The sequence below is a fragment of the Pseudopipra pipra genome, chromosome 1, assembly GCF_036250125.1.
Source record: "Pseudopipra pipra isolate bDixPip1 chromosome 1, bDixPip1.hap1, whole genome shotgun sequence".
Classification (NCBI taxonomy): domain Eukaryota; kingdom Metazoa; phylum Chordata; class Aves; order Passeriformes; family Pipridae; genus Pseudopipra; species Pseudopipra pipra.
The window spans coordinates 97,976,869-98,001,824 of record NC_087549.1 but is presented as its reverse complement, the minus strand read 5'-3'; the positions used below and the strand labels follow the sequence as shown (position 1 = coordinate 98,001,824).

The 24,956-nt window shown below is 37.6% G+C and overlaps 1 long non-coding RNA gene across 2 annotated transcripts; it reads right to left on the bottom strand.

Moving 5' to 3' along the window:
• Nucleotides 1-5,816: 5,816 nt before the first annotated feature.
• Nucleotides 5,817-23,724, bottom strand: LOC135419962 (uncharacterized). 2 transcript variants are annotated; one of them, XR_010433242.1, is made up of 4 exons: nt 20,226-23,724; nt 17,586-17,648; nt 7,943-16,536; nt 5,817-6,318 (listed from the first exon to the last, which is right to left on the bottom strand). It is a non-coding gene; the product is annotated as an uncharacterized LOC135419962 (long non-coding RNA). The 2 variants fall into 2 exon arrangements; XR_010433236.1 differs by having other exon boundaries at nt 7,943-17,648.
• Between the last annotated feature and the right edge of the window lie 1,232 nt (nt 23,725-24,956).

Here is a 24,956-nt window from a genome sequence, read left to right as displayed (position 1 = left end):
TTTTTCAACATATCAGTGATTCAACAAGAATATTTCACTAAAATCTAGCAAATACTGTAAATGATTAATAGCTGCAAATAAAAATTCAACTGCTCTTTTAAACTTGGCAGATAAACAACAGCTCCTTTACGAAAGGAGAAACTGCTGGATGATAGATGGTGAAGTGACCCTTTTCCCAGGAACCAGTTTTGACCATTTCTTGGTGAGAGGAGCTAGATACTTTCAAAATCTTGTAGATGGACTAAATAGTTAGGCAATATTGGCAGTCATCACTGAAGGTAAGGCAATACTGGAATAGCAAAGCTGCTGTGAAGGAAGTGCACTGACAGAGAAAGTGTGAAGAAACTGGAATAATGTTATACCCAACTTTAAATACACCAACTTTTGCTATAAGTTCAAAGTGTTGAAGTCCAAAGGGTAGTTGGGCATTGGAACAAGTTGCCCAGGGAAGTGCTGGAATCACCACCCCCGTAAGTGTTAAAAAAGTGTATGGCTATGGCACTGAGTCACATGGATTAGAGGTGGATTTGGCAGTGCTATGTTACCAGTTGGACACGAAGACCTAAGAGGTATTTTCCAACCTTAATAATTCTACGGTTCTAGGTATTTTTTTAATTTTTAACCACTTTATTTAAACAGAAGTATGGCACTCTATACCATCAAAAATTTCTGTACACAAGGCTGTCTGAGACATATTTTTAATTTAATCTCTCTCAAAAAAATTTAATGAGGAAATATTTTTACATGCCCTTACTAGACTTCTAACACTTTACTAAAGCAAACAGTGTGGATTTTTCATTAAAGTACTTTTAATAAATTGGAGAATGTTTTTTGCTTCCCTAACTAAATATTAAAGTTCTCCAGTAATTTTTACCTGGTCCTCATACATGGGCATTTTCATTAATCCTTCACCAGGGAATAGGCAAAACTTCTATTTCTTCTACAGTTAACCTGAATAATTAAGCACCTGAATAGGGCCAGCCTGTGCCTTTGAAAAATAAAAGTCATATTTTTTTTCTAGAGCTCCTATCTGTGGCAGATACTTGCTGAGGCTCACTACTGTTACTGACTGCATGAGTTCTTCTCCTTGGCTTCGGCATAGGAGGAGTATGAAGGAGAGATCTATGATATTGCCCAAGGAATACCGAGTAACTCCCAAAGATCAACAGCAGGCAGCACATAACTACATGCCAGCACCTGAAGCCCCGATACCAAACTGTAAGCTCTCTGACTTGAATTTCTGGGTGCCAGTCAAAAGAGTTAGTGATCAACATACCTTCAGTGCTTCCTTTGTAGTGACTCTCATATATCTATACACACTCACATACATAAATGTATATGCACATGTATCCATATATGTATTTGTGTGTGTATATATAAATATAAATATATATGTTCTTTTCTTTCATAGAAACAGAATCTGAAAGGACAATGTGTATTAGGATTATGATTGCTGTTACAAGCATATTGTAAAGGATCTCATGGGTCAGATCTCATCCTCTGCATCCTCTGAGTAGTAGATCACACACTTTTTCCATTAGTCTCTGTAGTCCCTGATGCAGCTGTGGTCTGGAGTTTTTTGAAAACCTTGAAGGAGTGCAAACAATGTAGAACAACTGAGAGAAATTTGGAGTGAGATCTTTATATTTCCATTGAGCTCTAACAACTTTGGATTTTCACTGTTACCTTTCTACCCTCCCATTGTTGGTAACCTAATATTTTTTCTTGGTGTTCATGGATCTTTAAAGAACTGATGGGGGACTTTTCTCAGGAGAATACCTTCAAAAATAATCAGCTATTATAGGCAAACTCTTTTAAAAATTTAAGTCCTACAGAAGCAGTCGAAATAGTTCACTTTTTATTGCAAGACATAATTCAAGTTTTTTCTCTATATGCCTCCTCTTGAACATCAGAATACAAGTGGTTTTTGAGAGCTTAAGAAGTTTAAACAAGTTCTGCCATTTTATACCAATTGAAGATTCATCCATAAAATTAGAAGATTGAATAGACCTGAATAAATGCCATTTCTGCAACTTGAACTAACTGAATCTACTACTCAATTTTGAGAGAGCATTATTGGATGATGGAGGGAGGAACGAAAAGGAAAAGAAAGGCTATTTTCTTCTTCTTTTAACGAAAAACCTCACAGTTAAAAACTTCAATATCCAAATTCCCAGCTGACTATCCCTCTGAACTCAGTCATGCTCCCAGGAACACCACTGGGGTTCAAAAAAAAGCTCAGGGTGCCAGAACTGCAGCCACAGTGCAGTGTCTGCCTTCTACAGGAGCATCAGACTAGGCAGTATGGACCACTTGCAGGAGTGGTTCAGACTCTGGTGTATAGCACATCTCCATGCCCTTCAACAGCAACTTCAAGGCTTAGGTTTTTACTACAATGCAATAGCAGCTTTTCCACAACCATTTCCATAGAAAGATGAAGGAAATTCTTTCCCTGTGTGATAGTTTTGGCTGGGGTGGTGTTAATTTTCTTCACAGTGGCTAGTATAGGGCTATATTTAGGATTTGTGCTGAATACAATGTTCATAACAGAGTGATGTTTTTGTTATTGCTGAGCAGGGCTTACACGGAGTAAAGGCCTTTTCTGCTTTCCATACTGCCATGCTGGTGAAGAGGCTGGGGGCACAGGGAAAACTGGGAGGAGACACTCGGGACAGGTGACTCAAACTAACCAAAAGGATATTCCATATTATACGACATCATGCTCAGCATGTAAAGTGGGGGGAAGAAGGAGGAAGAGAGGATGTTTGGAGTGTTAGCAGCACTACGCATGATGGAGCCCTGCTTTCCTGGGGATGGCTGAACACCTGCCTGCCAATGCAAGTAGTGGAAGAATTCCATGTTTTGCTTTGCTTACATGTGTGGCTCTTGCTTTCCCTGTTAAACTGTCTTCATCTCAATCCATGAATTTTCTACTCTTTGAATTATCTTCTCCGTCTTGTTAGTGGAGAGTGAGTGGCTGCATGGTGCTTGGTTGTTGTCTGGGGTTAAACCACGACACCCTGGCATAAAAACTTCTGGCAACCCATGAGTTGCAGTTCAGACTCTTTACCGAGTCTTCTGAATTTCTGCTGAAAGCTTTCCCTCAGTTTGCAGTGGGAATTCTTCTTTTCCTCAAGCACTGGCTCTGGACACGAGGCCATTTAGCATGATTAAGGATGCTCTTGGCACTGCTGGTTTATTTCTTTCACCCAAAGTCCCAGAGACCTAGGGGCAATTGTAAACCCACACTGCAGGCCAACAGAAAGCTCCTTTCAGTTTCAGTGAGATTCCCATTTTGAATTTTTTTTTACTGTGGGTTTCTCAAGCTAGTGGGAATTTAAAATAAAATTTAAATGAAATTAAATTAGAAATCTGATTTGAAAATTTAACCTATATTCTCATTGACACAAACATTGTTCCCAAAATATTTGTTTTCCTACTTGCATTGTAGTCAAGCTTTTCCTCTATTAAAAAAAAGTATCTCTGTTAAGAAAAAATAATTTTGCATGTGCTTAAAATCATCCATGCACAAACCCATGAGTTTGACTGCAAGCACAAAAATCTGTTTCACAATAAGCAATACCATCAATTAACTACAGCATTAGTCACACTGAATTTGTCCTCCCTTTAAAAAGACACAAATATTTCAGTTTTATATTTGGTCTGGAAAACTGTAATGCTGAAAAGCTATGAAGGTCAGCAACTGGAACTGGTTTGAAAATTTTAATGAAAATTTTCTGCCAGACAAAACATTTTGAAAAGATAAGCTTTTTCCCAAGGGCATTCACAGCTATTTTAATGAAACATATATATTTGATTCTTTTGCTTTGGAAAAAATATTAAATCACTGCTGATATGATGCTCTGTTGCAAAATGTGTTTGACTTTATTTTTCTCCTGTGTATACACAGTGATAATGTATGGTGATATGACAAGGCATTTGCCTGTTATTTTCCATTTAAATTACAACATATAGAACTGTTTAGTTACAAAACACACAACAAACAGTCTCATTTAGTAAAATGAGCAGATGTGTTTTAATATTAAGTAGAACATGTTCTTTCCAAAGTACTGTAAAATAAATAGAATCAATTGAATATTAAAACATATTGCTTGATGTCTGTAATATGCCATGACTTAACACATATTATATATAACCAACACATTAATAGAAATGAAAATTCCATTTTTGTATTTCAAAATTCCATTTTTGTATTTCAAAGATCTTTTCTAAAGTGAAACATTCCAAATAACACTTTTTCCCCCCCAAAACTCCTTTTTGCAAGAAATATTCAAATCGGAACTCAGAAAACAGTTTCTAAATGTTGATATTTCATGAAACAGAAAGTCCAAGTTTGATCTCTTTTAAAAAGAGGTCACATAGCAATTGTGTAGGGTCCCAAACTTTACAGTGAGTGCAGTGGATATTAATTTTAAGACCCTCCCTATGCAGAGAAACACTTTCCAAAAGATGATGGCAGGGTTAGCCTTGAAATTGCCTACTGGACAAAGAAATTTAATTCAAATGTGCCTCCAGAACTGAGCACCGATTATAACTAGCAGTGATAAGCAGGAAGCATATTTTCAGAGAGAATGTCAGGAGTAAAAAGGTTAAAGGCAAGAAGCACAAATGTGGGATCCTTCCACACAGACCTTGGTCTGATTTTTTTTCTGCTGGTTTGTGTACAGCCAGGACTGCTCATTACAGAAACAGATATTGTAAGACCACATAATTTTCTCCAGCTTTTCTGGATCATCAAAGTGCTTCCCAAGATTGCAGTAAGTCTGTTTCTTGCAAAAACTTTAAGATGCTATAATTCCACTGTATTTGATGCTTTGTAATGATTTTAAAAAGCAAAATCAGGCTTCTTGAATAATCACAAATGTAATTTTTGGTGAAGATTCAGCATTTAAAAGAAAAATTTTGGTTGACATGCAAAAGCAACCTGACTGCTGTAGTTTGATTATGATGCTTTTGTCTCCTGCTTGCTGTTGTGCTCTTAATTGCTCACGTCTCACTGTAGTTCTGAATTTCAGGCAAAATTCAATAATTTTGCCTCTCTGAGGCCTTGATCCTCTGCTCAACCTAAGGTTATTTTGTTTAAAAGACTACACTTCTTCAAAGACATTGTTCAGCTGAATTTTATTTTACTATCTCCAGCAATGCCCAATGATTTGGGAACCATGAGACTTTCCTTTTGTCAAAAATTGAGTTCATTTAATGCTTGTCACAAAGGAAATTCAAATGTTCTGTGGAACCTCTTTCCTAACTTACCTTTATGTCTACAGGTTTATACCTAGAAACAGCAGTCTGTCCCCACAGATTACACTCAGCATACTACTGAAAAATTTACCGCATTAATTCAATTTTTCCTTTTCATGTCTCTGAACTGATCTGTTTTCATAGCATTGCATTTGTTTGTGTTGTTATGTGGACTGCAATTAGGTTGATTTCCCTGGAGATTTTAGAATATCCTTATCACAACAATCAGAGAAGCTTCATCTCATCCTTTTGTCTATATCTAGGTTACAGTTCCCATCTACTGAGTCACCATCAGAACTGCTTAACCTTTATTTCTGGCAACTCCCCTCCGCTTCTCGGTTCACACATGTAATTGAGCTGATGACCTACTTTGAGCTCCTCAGGGGTCTAGATATTTTTTCTCTTTTGTGTCTTGTCAAAGTAGAGTTTAATTGTAGAAGACTGTAATTGGTGCCTGTCTTTCATTCTTCCAACACCTCTTCGTCATCCTTGAAGCCATATGTCTTCAGGTGCTATTACTCTTTTACCAATTTTCACACAACTTGTCCGTGGTTTATTTTGCTGTGCCTTTCCCAAGGCTCATTTACTTGGGTCTAAGCTTCCTAGTAGAACAGCAAGTATATGCTCTGCCCATTGAATTTTTCCTCAATACTTTTAGAAATAACAGCTTTGTATTTTCGATAACCCTGGAGTTTGCAGAGTTTGCAATTACTGAGCTCTTAAAGGGTTTTTTTCCAAAAGGTTGAAAATGCTTTATTTTTCTTTATCTCTTAATAAATGAAACCCTCTCCACATCTTAACCAACTTCTCTACCAGAGACTCATTGTTGTACTAGTTCAAAATATCACATGGGCAAGCTACATATAACTAAAATGCATTTTTTTGTTCCTTGAGGACCTTGTTGAATGAATGCCTAATGTAGTCTATAAACAGTAAGAACTAAAGGCTCTAAAAAAGCAGCTTCCAGAAAGTTCTGTACTGACAAGGCATCTCTCTCCTAGATGCAAATTTAAATTTATGGCTGCTTTCAAGGTGTCCCAATGTTTCTGCTCCATGCTGGAATAGAAACAAAATGTTTAGAAAAGTTTGTCAAGAATTATATTGTCAAGTTGGCCTTTTTCAGAATTAAAATTGTAATTTTATAAATTTTGAAAATTTGTCACTGTGAATTTACAAGTCAGAAACCTTGAGAGGTTCATAGAAAGATAAAAAGAGGAGATTCTTTTGTATAACAAATCTCTTTTAGAAGAACTAACATGTTTTACTTTTGACTACATGCCATTCTGGCAAAAAATATAACAAATTTAATGTTGGTATGTGAATTAAATACCGATGTCAATCTTCCTCCAAAGATTGCTAATGATTTTTATGAAGCAATGTTGTCTTTACTTGGAAGATAAAATTTCAAAGCCTTCATAATTCCTGATGGAAAGTGCTTGGACTCATAGTTTTAAAACTGTGGCCCATAGACCCTGACCATTACAGACTAATTTTCAGGCAGTGCTAAATATTGATTAAGCAATTCTAGTTCATGTGTGATGTTTTAAAATTCCTGCCTCTATTTTTCTAACTGCTATGAAGCTCCTACACAAATTGATATCTATCGGAGTTTTAGGTAAGAAAAAAAATATTAACTTGCTAAATTCCGAATGCTATGCCCAGAATTTATGATAATAACTAGATTACAGATATTAGCAGCTGTTGTTTTGGATTTTTTGAATGTGGATCTTCATAGACTCAGGTATTGCCTCTGTAAAATATATCAGCCTGTCCAGATATTGAGGGAAAATGGCTAGCTATAACTCTTTTGTTGAAAAGGTTTCTGTTTGTCATATAAAAAGTGGTAGTGTTTCAAATTACTTCTTTTTATAAATATTTGACATCACATATAAGTGTTTAATTAACCTAACTAGATGTCATCTACCTTTTTCATACTCTTAAAAAGACAGTAATTAGTCTCCTATACAAATGTATAGTCTCCTAATAGAAATGATTATATTATTAATTCTTATTTAGCAGAAATAGAGTTACAAATATTTTGCACAAATCAGCACTACAGACCATACTTTTTTCAATTAAAAGCTAAGTTATTGGGAAAATTATCACAGCAATCCTAGCAGTCTAGAATTTTTTCTTTGTTATGCTTTTGGAAGATTGAAAGAAATTTGCTATTGGTCTGTGTTTCAAGTGTACAGCTATAAATGCAGAGCACAGAAAACTGGAAAATGTATTCCACTTTCATTTTATTCACAAATGAAGGATTAAATGCAGTGAATATGTACTTAAATGTACATGAAGTTGCAGTGTATGAAGAATTGGAAACTCTACTCTGACTTGAAGCAACATTATAAAATAAATGGATGATTATGACTGGTTTTTCTTTTTTATGGTTCTAAAAGAAATGTGACTTCTAAAGTAATTTTACTGAAGACTATTAAGTACATTTTTTTATTCTTCTTTTATTCTTGAAACAGAATATTTTCAAATACGGAAGCAGATTTCCATAAGACAAAACCTCGTGTCTTTATTCCATTTGTCAATGTAAAGTAGATCTGTTGTTTTGTACTAATTACTGAGCTTAGACATTTTTCTTTCTTTTTTTTCCTTATATTTGCCTTTTTTTAAACAAATAAAAATAAACTAATTTTTTTCAAAATGGCCGTTGCGCCACTTGACTTACCTAAATTGCTTGGAATAAGCCAGATTTAGAGTAAATAATGGCTTTTTAACTGAAATTGGTAGTGTTATTGCCCAAATAAATGTGGGATCCAGAGAAGAGTTTAGCAAGTGTTTAATTCTTCATGACATTTTCTGAACATTATTTTCAGCTTTTCCTGAGAGACAAAATTTCAGTTAAAAACATGAGAATGAAAGGAGTTACTGTTTTTTAAGCTCTAACTACAGCTATGTAGACAACACTGAATAATCACTGCATTGGCTGTTTGAAGAACTCGTCATTAAGGTAGCTAAGGACAAAAAAGCAGATTTCATGCAAGACAGTAAATTGTTTAAACGTAATATTTAACAAGCTTGTAGCTTTGTTGGTATATTTTTCAAAAGCATTCTTTTGCTAAGAAATATAGAGAGCAATTTTGGAGAAATATGCTCCTTTTGTGACATAACACAATGTGAAAAACATTGTCCTCCTTCTAGCTGATGAGCCTGCCAATGCTTGCTTAGTTAATGATGACCAGAGTTCTCTAACGGGAATTGTGAGCGAGCAGTCATTTGCATATATAGATGCTCCAGATGTAGATTCCTCCATATTTATTCATGGACTTCCCAAAAGCAAAAGGGCACAGTGCCTATCTGGGTATGACTGCAAGATAGGGCCAGCATGCATAATATGAGCAAGGTATTATTGCACTAAGAACTTGAACTAGTTTTCACTTACCTGGGGCATCAAAGATGATGCTTGTTTAAGTTCCAAGGCTTTGCACAACTGTGCCTTTTGTTTACACTTCTCTCATATTTCCCAGGGTGCCAACACCTTTCCTACCTGAGGCAGAAGCCTGTTCTTTATCTGTTCCATTCTCACCCTTCACACACACTCCCAAATTTGCATCTTTCTCTCTGTTGCCCAGCTACCATGGAGAAGGGCAAACAACAACAATCAAGCAAACAAACAAACCCCCCCAAGAGCCCCCAAAACCCCAAAACCAAACCAAACAAAATAAAATAATAAAAAAAACCCCAACCCACAAACCAAAACCAAACAAAAAAAAAAATCAGGTAAAAAAAAAATCCTCCCAACAATCTTCTGTCAGCCCCTTCCTCCCAGTCACTTTAAAGCTCCCAGGGGCCCACCTGCTCCATGCAGCATTCCAGCTTTCAATGTCCATACCTGAGCACAGTGCTCATCCCGCCCCTCTCTGCTCTGCACCGTGGGCATTGTGCCGACTTGCAAGCTGCACTCCTCCTAGTGGGGATATGCTTGTCTCTTTGACAAAGATCCCTGTGCTCACTCTTCTTATGATGTCAAACCAGCAGATTACTGATATTAGGAGGATCAGATGGAGAGCAAGTTCTCTGATATTCTATTGTTTTCCAGGGGAGGAAACAAATGCCACATTTTCTGAATGCTCCTTGGCTGAAGACAAAGCATGTAGCAGTTTCAGGGAGTGCCTATTAGAGCACATTACAATCTCTCCAACTTGCCTTGGCATGCATGAAAGTGCATAGTGGAAGTTGTATATATTTTTTTTCAAGGTGAAGATTTTTTTTGGTGCACAGGCCTGAATTTGGACATGCTACTTCATAGGCTCTTGGGGCACAGGTATTGGAGCGAACACATGGGAACAGGTCGCCTACCTTGAGACTGGATATTCATGGTAATCCAATTTTATTATAGTGTTTTCTGGTCTGTTATGTGGAGTAAAGACCACAGAGGCTTTATAAAAATTCTTTCAAAGGATTTTTTTGGAGGACTGCACTGCTTTGAATTGCATAGAAAACATCAGTTATGAGGACATATGAACTAATTTTTCTGCTTCTCAACTTTGTATAAAAACTTACTCAAAATGAGCAGTTTTTTACCCCTCAATGCTTTTTACCCGTCTAGATAAAGAATTCGTACAGCTTGAGGAATGCTACCTTGAAGGCAGATCTGTTCTCAAATACCAGTTCTCAACAGATTCACTGCCCAGAAAGGTGCTATTTTTATCCATATAAGTTAAAATTCCTTAAAAGCACTTACGAGTGCCTAAACTGTGTTAAAAGGATCCATGGAAATCTCAAGAGGATTTTGTCAGCACAGTTCTCTTGTGGTCTGCTTAGGGACCTTACAGAGCCTCCTTTGACTATGTCTGTGCCACATGTTGGCAGTTAGCTCTTGCTCAAGGTCTTTGCTGCTGTTTACTTAAGTACTGGGAGAATGAGAAAGGCAAGGTGGTATAGGAAGGAGTGGGAGAGACTGCTGTGGAAAGAAGAGAACTGCCAGGAAGCAGGAGTTGTAGGGTCTGGATATTTTATTTTATCTGGTACCAAACAGGCCTTGAAGGCTTTGTCCATAGCTACTTGAATATTACTGACATTCCAAAGAAGAACTGACAATGAGACTGTGGCTCCATGACCTTTAGTATGTCTGTTGTCTGTGGCAGTGCAAGTTTGACTGAGATTTCATATGAACCTGCAGTTATACTATTCCCAAATTAGCATGACATTTTGTGTTCAAACCGGCATTTGTCAAGGGACTAATGTCCCATATTTCGGAGTGTATTGTGTGCACTTTAGTTCATTTATTTTGTTTGCTGCTTCTGTTTATGCATAGGAATGCTAATCCTGGAACCTTGGCAGGATGATTCCCATGGTAGATTGCTTTCTGGTTTTAAAAGGTTACTGGGAGCTGTCAATGTGCCTGGCCAATAAGAATTTGCAATGTGGAGAAGGCAGGTGACTGGAGATGACAGGATGTGTACATGTGCTCCGTGGGATGGTGATTTGGTCAACTGAGGGTGGTCATACTTTGCAGACTAATATTCTGCTGTGTAATGAGAAACCAATCCATCCCATTTCCAGTCAGAGAAACTTCCCCTTCAAGCCAAGGGACCCCCAAACAAGCACAGTCCAATGCTTTTATTGCACATTATATTTGTGGATGCAGTGGAGTCATGGACTTGTGCAGTTACAACATAAATGGGGTGCTATTTTCCTTTCCCATGTCTAGTTCTTTAATCCCTAATGCAACGGTTGAGATTAGAAGCATGATTCATGCTTATCTGTTTTCTGGAAGTTGCCAAGGAGATGGACAAAGGTAATTTCCCTTTTCACTAAAACTTCTTTGGAGTAGCATCATCAGTGCCAGCATCTGCATTCTGAAAATTGCTACCATCCGGTCCAAGTATGAATTTGGAAGGTGCATCACATTCCAGAGAATAGAGGTATGTGGAGACAGGGCCTACTGGCATGATGAGATTGGCCACACATGTCAGTCTTTTTGGATGAATTTGAGAAACAGATCCACAAATTGGAGCAGTTTCCAGCAATTCAAGAATTGTTTGTTCCCATAAAATCACTTGTCACACATTACTTTCTGACTTTGGCCCACTCAGATGCAGTGGTCTGACCATTGTTCTTATGCTTTCCACTTTTTCAGGAGGAGTGTATTGTCATCACACAAAACAAAGTCTCAGATACTACCCAGGAATCCACCTGCTCTCTGAAATCTCCCAGCTCAGGCTGTAGCCAGCCTCCCTGGGAGGCAGAGGGCACTGCCCACTGCACTCTAGACTGATCTCAGATTCTTACTCTTTCCTCTGTGCTTGGTAAAGAGTCTGTGATAGGTCGAATTGCCCTTTTTCACTGAGTTCCCCTACATGGATGCTTTTTTCAGAATCTGAGCAAGTCCAGTGTCTCTGTGTAGACCAGCTGAGATCATGGCAAACAGTGTCTGAAGAAAATGCTAAAAAAATCACTTTAGGGCCAGTTCCGACTGATCAGGGATGCTGTGCTAACTTAAATGAGAAAATTTTTCAGATTTTGTGGAGATCTGCATACAGAGAAAGAAAGATCCAAGGTGAAAGAGTGATCAGATCAAACAGAAAGTATATTGTCCCAAGCCTGTACATCAGGGAAGGCAGAAGGCAATGACATCCAAGGACAGTGATCTTATAGCAATAAAATTAAAAAGACTAGATCATATTGGAAATCATGAGATAAATGCTCACTCACAGAGTGATGAAGAAGTGCCATGCCCACTCGGAAATAAATTCTTCTGGACTCCAAATAGCAGATTCAGAATTTTTAATTTTAAACCACAATCGTGGCTCTGTACTGCATTTTCTGTTTGCATTTTTTGCAACATAATCCAACATAAGGATCTCTCAATATTACTTCATCAGTAATTCACCATAGTCTAAAAAGTTGAGTTCACATACTTACCAGTATCAAAGTGGGTGAAACTATTCCGAAATGCTAAAATCATTGCACTTTCCTTATGGCCACCATAGGAAAAGTTTTGCAGATAGTACACCCCTGAAGGACTTCAAGTGAGACATCTTATACCATAGTTCAGAAATCAATGTCTAGAAATGTGATTTCTTGTCTCGGAGAGACTGGTCCTCCATCACTGAAATGTAGTGTTTACATCAAGTCTTCAACATGGAAAATGTATGAGTGTGGGGAACTTCAAGATAAACAAGTCCACTTTATTGTAGCTACATTTGACAATAATGGCTTGTCATTGTTTGCTTCAGATGTACGTAGCCTATGCTTGTTGTCTTCCAAATTAAGAAGGCATGAACTGTGCCCAAAAGTGACCACAATCTTATCTCTTGTTAAATTAAAATAAATACTTGAATGTTGGGCTCAGTCTCTTTATATGCAGTGTTGCATGAAGTGAAGAGTAGTTAAAACCTTAACAAGGGAAGATATTAAGACTAGAGTAGCACCAGATTTCCTTGTCAGCCAGGTCATAGAAGGTACATCATGACATAAGGAGTGAGAGAAAGAATCCCAAGCCGTGTTTAAGGACAGATTCTCTATCATATTTTTTTGCCTTCTGCACAATTTAAAAACATTTGTTAAGCAGTGAGAAAGGTGGCTTTAAGCAGCTTAAGTCCACCCCTCTAATCCTGGGCTAGCTGGGGACTGTTTAGCCATCTGTATAATTCAAAGAAGCCGAAGGCTGTGCTTTCTGCCCTGTGCTGACATGTCTTCTTCAGAGAAGGTGGAGAGAGCAGGTGGTAGGGAGGAGGCATAGTCCTGCTTGAATTCTCCTCTGTCTGGAACAGCAGAGCTGCAGGGCAGCTCTCTGCCTGCTTTTTTGCTGTTGAGGCAAATATTACACTAAGTGTTGAGCCTGCTCTGCATGGAGCCATCAGTTAACTTCAGAGATCTATTTATTTATTTTAGCATAAAACATCCTTGAGGGCTTCTGATCTAGATGGGTCATGAGTCAACGAATGCTTTATTTATTCTAGTATCATACTATGTTACTGCCCTGGGCTTGTTTCTGATCTTAGGTACTTTAAGTGGAGTTTCGGTAGCTGGGCAGCTTTCAAAATTGGCAACTCGGACAAAAGAAGAAGACTAATGAAGGTGCAGCACACTCATTCAGCATAATTGCCTGACATTTGTAGCAGTTAATTATCGGAGATAAGAAGCAAGTGAATCTCTGTTCTATGACTACACAGAGATCAGCAGTATTACAAAACAGGGTCTGTTTCACATACCAGCCAAGGAACAGGCACAAATTGATTTTCATTTGCACTGTAAATAATCTTGCGCTGCTCTTCATAGCTCTTGTAACACAAGAAGTTGGGCTCAACCCAAGATGCTTTCAACTTTTCTTTCTCCAAATACGTAGGCTTAAAGTGCAAAGAATGACTAACTCATCAAAAGGGCTTTGCTTTAGTCTTTGACCAGAGACTCAACTCTGACCAACCATAGTAACGAAGTTTATTTATAAAATTAATTTTGTTGAAAAAGTTCAGCAATGTCTTAGTAAGTAAAGCAGAAAAGGCTTACAATGCGTTAACAAGCCCTTGCAGGAAGAGGAGAGCTGACACAGTTGCTATTTTTTCTGCTATTTTAAAAGCATCAGTTGCACATAGAACAAAACTACATGCTTTTTACTTGGGTAAACTTCGCTTCCATTAGCATTGTAAAGTCTGCCATGCTACTGGGGATGAAATGGAGGAGTCTTAGCCATTGAAATCAATGGGAGTCTGTTCACGTATGCAAGTAGACTAGAGTTTTAAGGAGAATCAGGCACCATATCTTGTCTATTATTCTCCTTCTCTAAATATAGGACCTCCTATTGCTCAGAAGCTATGCGATGTGCTCACACAAGTTAGGCAACCTCCTAATCTGATGCCATCACATGGGATCACATCCTGCCCGCCACACTGGAGTCCCTGTCCAGCCAGCTGGCCCTGTCATTCCCCTGCTTTTGTATCCTCCTGGAAGCAGGGGGCAGCTTTTGCTATCAGATTCAGAATCACTTCTCATGGTTTTGCTTTCCCTTCCTGAAACAAGAACATTCTGGGGGGCATTGAACTCTACTGCAAACCACTGGAATTACTGAGAACAAAGGCAGTCTGTTAGCTTCCCCCAGCCCAGATGTCAGGGAGAGTTCATTACAAACTCCCTACCCCCCTCAGGAAGAGAGTTTGGAAAGGAGCCCAAGCAGTTCCTCCAAAGACCATTCACAGATTGGCGGTCCCAACTGTTCACTACTTATAAATTAAGCCTATGAAACCATGCAGTTACTAAAAATAACCCATCTGGGCATCTCTCTATTTGTTTTTCATTTTGAGGGGCATGGCAGATGCGTGTCTCACAATATTTTCAGCTAAGCAATCTTTTTTCCAAGAGAAAATAATATGAGTTCCTTCATAATGACTTGACTCCATAACCTGTGATACTTAAGAACAACACTATACCAGTCAGGTTTCTCACAGTGTTGTGAAAATTGATTATCATAGCCATGGCTAGTGCTTGAGCACAGTCTCCCTTTGCCAGGCTGTATTCTTATAACAGATATTTTAAAACAGGGCCATCCACTATTCTTAAGTCAGAAACTTTCATGTCTGACAAAGTGTAAACAGACCCTAAAGATTAAATCCTTGATCCTGTATTTATCCTCAGTTTTCTGTATCCCAAATATCCTGTATTTATCATAGATGTCTTTTACACACTGGAACAGGATTTTTTCTTGTGCCTTTTGTTAACAGTCAGGGAGCAGGAGAATTCTGAGAAAGAATTATCTAGAAGGACTTTAGGTAGTTGAGAGTAAGAGGAATTTTCCTTCCATGACTTAAATTCAGTAAGATCTACCATCTTACTGTTTGTTTCACTTGAGAAAACCCAATGAACAAACACAAGCTTTAGCAACCTCTAGTGTTTCAAGTGCAGTGCTGTGATCTCAGTTTGCTTCAGAAGGATGTTGTGGCTGTGGTGAATCTCCTGTAGCAAATAATATGAGCCACCAAAAAAATGCAGAGAAGTGAGAATAGAGTAGGAAAATTGTGGGGAAGATGCAATGCATTGTAGAGGACATTGTGTCATTTATATTGAAATAAGCAAAACATAGAAGGAACTAGAGGTGGCATGTTTTCAGATGTGAAGACTTGCAAAATCAAGCAATTCTTACTAACGTGTGGCAAAAGATGAGCATATTTTTAGGATAAATATGGTAAAAATAGGTTTTAAAAGTTCTCATTTCAGCATGGCTAAGAAAAAGAGAGAAAAAACCAGGGTGAAGCGTGGGATCTTTATTGAGAGTTATTGGCCTAGGAGGAGAGAACAAAAAAGCAAACAACACAGTAAAAAGGAATGTACATGCTTGCCGCTTTCATCTAGAGGTGTACTGAGGAGAAGAAGCTGTCAATATTAAAAATGTCCTTAAGGATGATGGGTTTTGGTCAGCAATCAGGCCACTGGCAGAGTGACACAAAGCAAATGACTGAGAAAAACTCTCCAAATGGTAGACTCTATTTTGCTGCATCAGCAATATAATACATGCAGTATATTAGGTGATTTTAATGTGTATATGCCGTCAGCAGTGTGAGAGCTCAGTACCAAGGGATTTGGGGAATGGTCTACTCCGACATATACTTTGATACTCTTATCTGCTTCCCCTAAGACTACCTTCTGTTCCATGGGTACTAACCCTCCACCATGTAGCATTGTTGCCATCTTCTTGCATTTTCATAGGTGCAAAAAAGGGAAAAAAGTTTTTCATGCAGAGTACAAGTCAGCTTTCAGAGTTTTTCATCCTCACTTTTGTTCCTGCCAGCACTCTTCTTCATTTTTTATTCCACTCCTTTCCTGTCATGCCTTTTTTTTCCCCACATTAATCATTGTACACAGGAGGTCTGAGAGAGTACAAGTGGATCACTCAACGTGAGCACAGCCAGTCTTACCTGAACACTTTGTCTATAAGTATCTTGACATCCTTGTAAATTAAAAGCAGCATTCACCCCATAACATTTATGGCTGACAATAATCACTCTGCAGGATGTACACACCCAATCAATCAATCCTTCAGCTTGCTGACAAAAATGCTAGGTATGGTAATTTACTGTTTAAATATTGTGAAATGAGCTGGTGGTTTCAGCAACTCCTAGTCAGCAGGTCTTGTATCACACACTAACAAAATGTCACAATTGCTTCTAATTGGCAACCTTGTTGAAAATCTCAGGAACGGCTCCAGGTAAAATGGGCAGTGGAACTTGACTGTTATCACAAGACTGTGATATCTTGGTAGAGACATGTAAAGCTGTCAGTTCTGTCATCTATGCTAGTCTTCACCTGTGCTTAAAAATCTTTAACCTCCAAAACAAATAATGTGCCAGGGAGAGGAGAATACAAAAAGAGGAAACAAAAAATGTTTGAATGAATTACTGTGCATATAAATCTTCTGTATAAAATTCATTCATATACTTGAGAATTGCTTGGTTGTAGCAGAACACAGCATGCAGTGTGAATTTTAAAGCTTGAGTGCTAACCTGGAACAGCGTACGTATATTCGCTAAGTCTTTAGGGGCAAAGAGTACTGAACGCTTCTAGAAATCAAGCTATTTACTTGACCACATCTGAAAATATTGGTCAGCAATGATAGCATTCCAGTTTTGGCAGTTAACCACATCACTAGATTCAAGTGGGAATCCAAGATCCGCTTCAAAGGCCGTTAAGCCTTTGAATTTTGGATCAGGCCTCAGTTAGTCCCAGGGAATCTTACCTGTTATAGCACCTTCTTCTGCCACACTCAGCATTTAAATTAAACTAGCTTAAACTTGCTTGAGTTGGGTGAGAATCCCTAAGCCTTGCATCCACTCACTGATACAGATCTTGCATCTACTTATATGTTGCCTCTCAATTTGGCCAGTCAAAAGCAGATGCTATCTGCTTTACTCTCCTGCCTTCTGGGATGCAGAAAGACTAACAGAAAAGCAACATAAGGGAGCACATAAGTTAACCTAGTGGGGAACTCTTAGAGAAGCAAACCAGACAAACTTGTCCTTCTGGAAAGTGCAGTCTTTATTTATTTATTTATTTATTTATTTATCCATTTATTTATTTGTTTGTTTATAAAGCCTAGCACCTTCTAAAGTCTCCTCAGGTTGAAAGTGGGGAAGACAGGTGATAATTTTTGAATAGCTTAGGAAATGTCTGGTAATGCTATCAATAAGGTTCATTGCTGGTATACAGCACGACTGAAATGATCACATGGATTCTACACATTTTTTATAACTTACTGAAATAGTTTTCATTTCCTGCCAGCATGAAGAAGGGAGGGGAGATGGGGGGAAAGGAGAGGAGGGAGTGCTGACTCAGGGCTGTTTTCTCCAGCAGTAGAACATGACTCTCTGAAGACTTACTTTAATATGTTTCCATGGCATAGAAGGTTTTTTGTTTATTATTTCATTTGCATATGGATTACCCTAAAAGCAAAATATTAAGGAATGTCAATATAAAATCATAGCCAGAAAACTCTAAAAGAGTTATAATTTCTTTTCAAGATACATGGCAACATGCTGAGTTATTTATTCATACAGATTATCTGTGATTTTATTGCATTGTTATCCGCTCTGAAGTGAGGAGATAAATAGTGGCACAGAGATAATTAAATCATCATAATTCTACTTCGGAACAGACTGCGGAGCAAGTGTGATATTTCAACCTGTCTTGGCCTTAATAATTTCTCTCACTGAGAATTACATAAAGTCATCTGGCCTTGTCTCTCTTTGAAATCACTATTTCAGAGACTGAAAAAAATGGTGAAATTGGTAGCTTTGTGGAATCTTAAACACTTTTAAGCAAGAATATTACAGCTTTTGTTTATTTCAACATTTTGGCTTACTTCTAAAATTAGAGAAATTTGATTCAAAACAAATGTCTGTCATCTATGATGGATTATACCTTCTTTTCACTGTTCCTGTAAGTCAAACGGTGCTGGCATGAAGTTCAAAGATGAAGCTCATGTGGCAAATTACAGTTACAAGACTGAAGAAAAAAACCCCACCTCAAAACACAAAACACAAGATGACTTAGAAAATCCAGAGCACTACAAAGAAATTAACCAAGAGTACCTAACAACTATTTTTCTTAACTTTAAGACAAGGGCTTGGGGATAGGATAATATTTTGTCACACAGAGTAGCTCTTTTTTTCTCATATATACAGTACTGATTTTCACATAATATGTTTACTGTAGAGGTCTACTTCAAAATCAGTGGCAGGACAGGACTTGCCATGTCTATGGCAGTAGGAAAGAACATCAGTCTCTTCATATTTAGACTCGCATTCTGGTTCTGATGTTGCCAAAGCAAGTAAATGAAATACTAATTCAAATAAGCAGTGCTACATATTAAGAATGTATAGCTCATTGAATCACATGGTCTTTATTTTTCCTCTACTTCCACACCATGAATGGCTTTGCTAGTGGATGTTATCAAATTAATATGGTCAAAGTTAATATTATAACTGAAATGAAATTCATATTCTCACTGTGAAATTAAATATCCTTGTTGCGTGTTTAGAAAAGGAGATCCATAGCTACCATTCATACTACATGCTTGTACCTAAATGGTTATTGAGTGAGGCCAAAATTGTAATACTCCTTATACCGGACAGCAATGAATCCCAAAGCAATCTTATTGAAATGAGTGGGGTGAGTTGGAGTAAGAGAAATGTGATTAAGGACACAAATGCCAGTAAGATTCTGTGCAATTCAGGACAACAGAACACAGAACTCCCACTATCAGATGTCTTAAGATTGATATTTTCTTGTTTCTCACAAGCATTATGACAGCATTGCAACATTTGCCTTTGCACCATCTGCATTTTTTATTTTGAACTCCATGTCTGTTCTTCAGCATTATTTCTTCTACAGGAACAGCTAAACAAAACATCACTGCAACTTGGGTTTAGTGCTGCTGAGGATATTTGAAACATAAGTAAGACTGTGTGCATGTGTGAGTGCTTGTGATGGAGAAAGAAGGATGTCATAAAGATTTGGAAAATATCCACATTATTTTCAGTGAGATCTCAAAAAATGCCTAAGAATTTCAACTTTACAAATAATGACAGAATTTAATGATTATGCACACAAAGGCCCCCAGTTGGGGGTTGGTCTCTTCTCCCAAGGAACCAGTGACAGAACAAGAGGAAAAGGCCTCAAGCTGTGCCAGGGGAGGTTCAGGTTAGACATTGCAAAGAATTTCTTCAGTGAAAAGGGTTGTCAAGCTCTGGAATGGGCTGCCCAGGGAGGTGGTTCAGTCACCATCCCTAGAAGTGTTCAAGAAACAAGTGGACATGGCACTTGGAGATATGTAGTGTTCAGTCAAGTGTTGGACTTGATGATCTTGGAGATCTTTTCCAACCCTAATGATTCTAGGATTCATTAATATTGGTATTACAAAGGTATCTCTTTAACTATTACAGTAATGGATCAGTCTGAAAAGCTATAGTAAATTTCTTCGTCCCACACAATTCAGGAGCATGTGCAGGGCCCTGAACAGCAGGGAAACACAGAAATTTACTGATAATTCTGATCATCCAGATGACACAGATAACCCTGGCCTTCAAGATATGTGTAATGTCTTTGAAAAGAATGACAACAAAATATATCACAAAGGGAAACAAGACAAAAACTTCTAACACAGAGGAAACTTCTATGAAAATTACAGTAATATAAAGCAAAAGAACAAATGAATTTTAAATTATGATGCAAAATGGGTGACTTGCTCTGTCCTTCTTAGCTGTGAAGAGTTACATTTTTTAACATAGTTGTTACTGACAAGTTTGTCATTACACATAAGTATCCTTCTTATTCTTTTTACTACCGAAATAATACTGGCAACTTGTTGGTCTAATACTTAAATATTCATCCGAGGGAATGGAAGATGGTAAAGATCCTTTTTACTCTTAGCATAATGTTGCAAAGCACATTCTTCATGGCATGTGACAGGGGAAGAGCAGTAGTCACCTTGATTATAGTTATGTCCAACCCTACAGTACCTGCTATAGTTGAAGAATCAAAAGGAGGAGCTGCTGTCCAAGTCTTGTACAGATTGCTCCATGACATTTCCTTAAAAAAAATAAAACATGCAATGACAGAGAGTTAAATTAACGCCTGTACGATGTCATATGTCTAAAATTCAAGGGCCTACAACATGAGATGAGTTTGAAAACTGACTTATTAAAAACTCTCTAGACATTAATTTTTAACATCTACCTTGGGATTTGGGGCATTTAGGGTTTTAATCATTTGTTTTCTTCTTCATTATCCATACAGAACATGTAACTTACAAAACCAGAGGTCAAGAGTATCATATAACAGACAGATCTGGTTTATTGGAAATTCTAAAAAAACCCATGAACATACTATGATCACAAATTTTGAATGTGACAGCTGATTGATTTCTCTGTTAATGAATATAATGGTTCTCACTGGGATAGACTTGATTTTTTTCATAACAGCCATATGGTTTTGTTTTGGCTTTGTGTCCAAACCAATGTTGGTAACACACTAATGTTTTGCCTATTGACAAGCAGGGCTTGCACAGCATCAAGGTTTTGTTTTTCCTGCTCTGCACCTGTGAGTAGGGCAAGAGATGGGCAAGAGGCTGGGAGGGGACACCATCAGTACAGCTGACACAAAATGGCCAAAGGGATATTTGATAGTATATAACGGTGAGTGGGTGGATACTTAGCTGCTGGCTGGAGTCAACTCACCACAATGAGCTAACAGGATTTCATACTGAACTTTATTTTGGAAAGCAACGAGTACCTTATAAAAGACCTGTTTGTAGAAGATAACACTGGATTGAAGTGACTGAATCAAATCACTTTGGGTTATAGACATACAAAACCAGATTTACAGTTTAAAGGAAGAAATGTTGAGAAACTGGGTACAAAGTGGTGAGATTTACTAGGAAGAGCAGCTTATGGGTTTGAGTAAAATCAGAATTACGAGTGTCATTGCTACCCAGAGATAGATGTACAAGCAAGGAGAAAAAGATTTCAAGGAATGGGCTTCATATCTACTAAAATGAATAAAAGCATCAGACAGGATGTTAAAAGGACAAACAGAGTTGGAGCACAAAGAGAGTGCAATAAGCTAAGAGGGCTCTGTTTGGTAGGTTAGAAGAAAAGAAATGAATTTAGTTAGTCTAATCAAGCTTTAGTTTAGAAGGAAAATAAAAACAAATGATTATGATGTATTCATCAGCTACAAAAGAGAGGAACAAGTTAAAAAAGACAGACTGAGAAGAGAAGAATGATTAACAGTGAATAAGGAGATGTCTTATATACTAAATTAATACTTTAGTTCTCAGTAGAAATGAAGATTATGAGGGTAATAACAGGGTACTTAATCAGGAATAAAAGTAGGAATGGTAATTCCATTACCATATTCAAAGTAACAGCAGAGTTCAAGCTGTGGACTGTGGTGAAAGAAAGGAAGAAGGAGAGGGAGGGAAAAAGGGATCAGATAAAACACTTAAATAATTACACCTGAAAATGTAAGTTTAGTAGCAGACATTTTTAATTACTTTATCAGTTTGGGAATGTGTGGAGCGAAGATGAGAGACCCTGCCCTCTGATTGGAGATAGTATATCTAATCACAGAAATTCTTTTTTGGGAAAGAATTGATGAAGTGATCTAGGTGGCTGCATTCCCATCAGTTTGATCACTCCTACAGAAGCCCTTGGCACAGATTTTCAAAGTCAAGAACAACAAGCTATGGAGGACAATGGAAAGAGAGCAAAATTGTAATGTAGTTTTCTTTATCAGAAGTGCATATTAGATCAGTCTGGCACAATTTCCATTCAACAAGATAACTTTCTTGTAAGATAAGAGTAAATGTCATGTTTCTAAGAGTATAGATTATGGCAAATCACTTAGTACTTTACCACACAGGAAATTATTGTTTAAGGAGCACAGGAAGGCTGTTAATATATGAACATGAAGATAGACAAGGCAAAAACTAAGCAGAAGGCTAAAGTGTGCACACATTGAAAAGGAAGTCCCCAAGATGACAATTTCATCAGTGACATTGCTTACCTATCAGTCTTAGGGACTGATCTCTCACTTGTCATTAGTGAGAGAACAAGGTGTCTGAGATTCTAGCTGACTGTCAAATGAAGATACTGATGATTATCTATACAGAAAGCATGACCTCTAACACCTCTAAGATAGAGTAGCAGCAATGGATTTGCATGGTACAAAGCACACAAGCAACTGCTGACAAAAGCATTTTCTAAAAAGTGGATGTTTGTCAGCTAGAGGCAAAAGAGAAACAATATGAAACAGGATAAAATAGCCAACCAAAGGATGACAGAGAGCTTGCCAGTGCGACATGACAGTAGAAAGAGGCAAAAAGAAGTCCAGTCTCTTATCATTTTCACTGAATACAAGGAAATGTTTCTGCCTCCTACATTATACAAGGCATCAGTATAAGCTAGGGTATAATATTTTACATAGTTCCAGTAATCTGTATTCACAGAAATTATCTTAAGCTAGAATGGAAATAACAAGGGCTATTTGAATTACATGGATAAAGAAGAATCCATTCTATGGCAAGAATGGAAACCTGGCAAAGGGCTATTTAAAATAAATAAATGCATATATTCATACATAAAAATGAGAGTAAAAGCTAAAATACTTATATAAGTTTCAAATCATAAGTGCTGTGAAGTTGTTTTTCAAACAACAAGGATGAGAAAAGAACTGTACTTGATTGAGGACAGACTATGGAAAATTGAAGGGCTCTGTGTGGCAGTAAAGGGTGAATTTAGACATAAAAATTGGGTCAATCAAGTTAGTATCTTCCTAGAAAGTTCTTGACACAATGGTACCATTAAGCTATTAAAAGCTCTTGTGCTACAGATGGCATGGACACCATGCCAAGATAAAAGTTAAACTACATCTAGACTCACACTGGCTTACATTCAGTCATTGTCCTTGTCCATCATACTTTCCCACTTCTATAACTGTGACTAGGACAGGCAGAGAGATCTTAGGTGTATCCATATCACTCTTGAGAGGGATACACCATCTTTGGGACATGCAGGAAATATGAAAGCGATCAACTTGAGCTGCAATGTCAACGCACATAACTGAATTTGTGTTCAACCACTATATACCACAGAATGAAAATGACTTAATCTAAGGTACTTTAATTTACCACTAGATTTGAAAACAATAGAAGAATATCAACTTCATACCCTTTTCTATTTAACCTTGTTTTCCTGAGCATCTTTGCATCCAGGTCATAACAATCCTTCCTTGGACCTCCAGGAACATTTCTGTGAACATCTGAAAGTTGTGCAGATTTCTTTCTATTATTTATCAGTTGTGTTCTGTCTGCCTACTTTTTGACCAGACAGTGTAAGATATCTTAGATCTTCCTCAGCTCCATCTTTCAGTGGAAGGAGAAATAGGTATGTTTTATCATATTCTTCATCCTACCTTTGGGTTTGATACACGTTGCAGGGAGTCCTTCTGTGGCTGATGCAGTGAGAGCCCCCTTTTAAGCTTGCATACCATAAAGTTCTCCTCATCTGTGAATTCAACCACTGCTTCTGTGGGTTGGCATTGATATGCACAAGTTGTGTGCATTTCTCTTTAATGGCAATCTCTTGTAAAGGCCAGGTAAAGAGAGGAGAATTGACATTTATCCTCCTCTGTGTAGGCAAAGATTTTTATTTGTTTTTACTAATGGAAATTCATCCCTGTTTCAAAGTATTTATGGTGCTATAAGTATATTGACAATATTATTACAGCACAAATGAGACTTGTCTCACATCAGCTTTTACCCCAGATAACTGAAACCAGTTGCATAATACGATCAAGGGCAATCTAGGAAACAAAGGTGGAAGGTCCAGGTTCAGGTTTGCAGAAGATTGCCTAAGAAAGCATGGGATGTCTGAAAGAGATCAGAGATAAAAATCAGCTAGAGACAGCTACACATTCTCTTTTGATGCTTTATCCACTAAAAAGGCTTATATGTTCTACTGTCCATTTCCAATATAATAAACATTTGGAGAAGACAAAAAAAATTCTTGTTCATCTCCCCAATTTGACTCTAAATGTCCCTAAGTTCACATCCAAGGAACATATTTTCAAAAATCCTACTTGTGTTTATGTGTGGTTTATTATCATTTGTAAAATGTATTACAACATGGTATTTGCTTTATTTTGAAATTATCTCACTGGTAGACCTGTATCTAAAACAAGCAAATACTTGCCAATTGAAAATACAATTTGACTAAAATGTTCTAACTTGTGTAGATTAAGGTTAGGTGTCAAGGGGAAGTGTATAAACCTAAAGACAAACATATTAACTTATTCAAATTCCATTAAAGTCCCTGTTGCCAGTTTTTCCCATTAGCTAGATCTTTGTAGCTCTCAACTTAGACTCTGAATTGATCATAGAAAGTCTTCAAAAGGAGTGAGCATGTGTATTTTCTGTCTTTCTCTTTTTTGAAGGAGCAATGGCAACATGCCCCTTCATTGGGTTGTATGATATGGCACACATAAGATCAGATAGTTGTAGTTTGGAAAGGGAACAGGAAACCCCATAGCTCAGATCTGGAGTGATCCTGCACTTCATAGAATGCAAGTTGCTACACTGGTATTCTGGACTTTGTAATCCATCTGGGATGTAGGATCATCTTGCTCCAGAGGAAACTTGCTCTGTTCATTTATTAAGTGCAGGACTTAACTGCATGTCTGGAATGTGATTA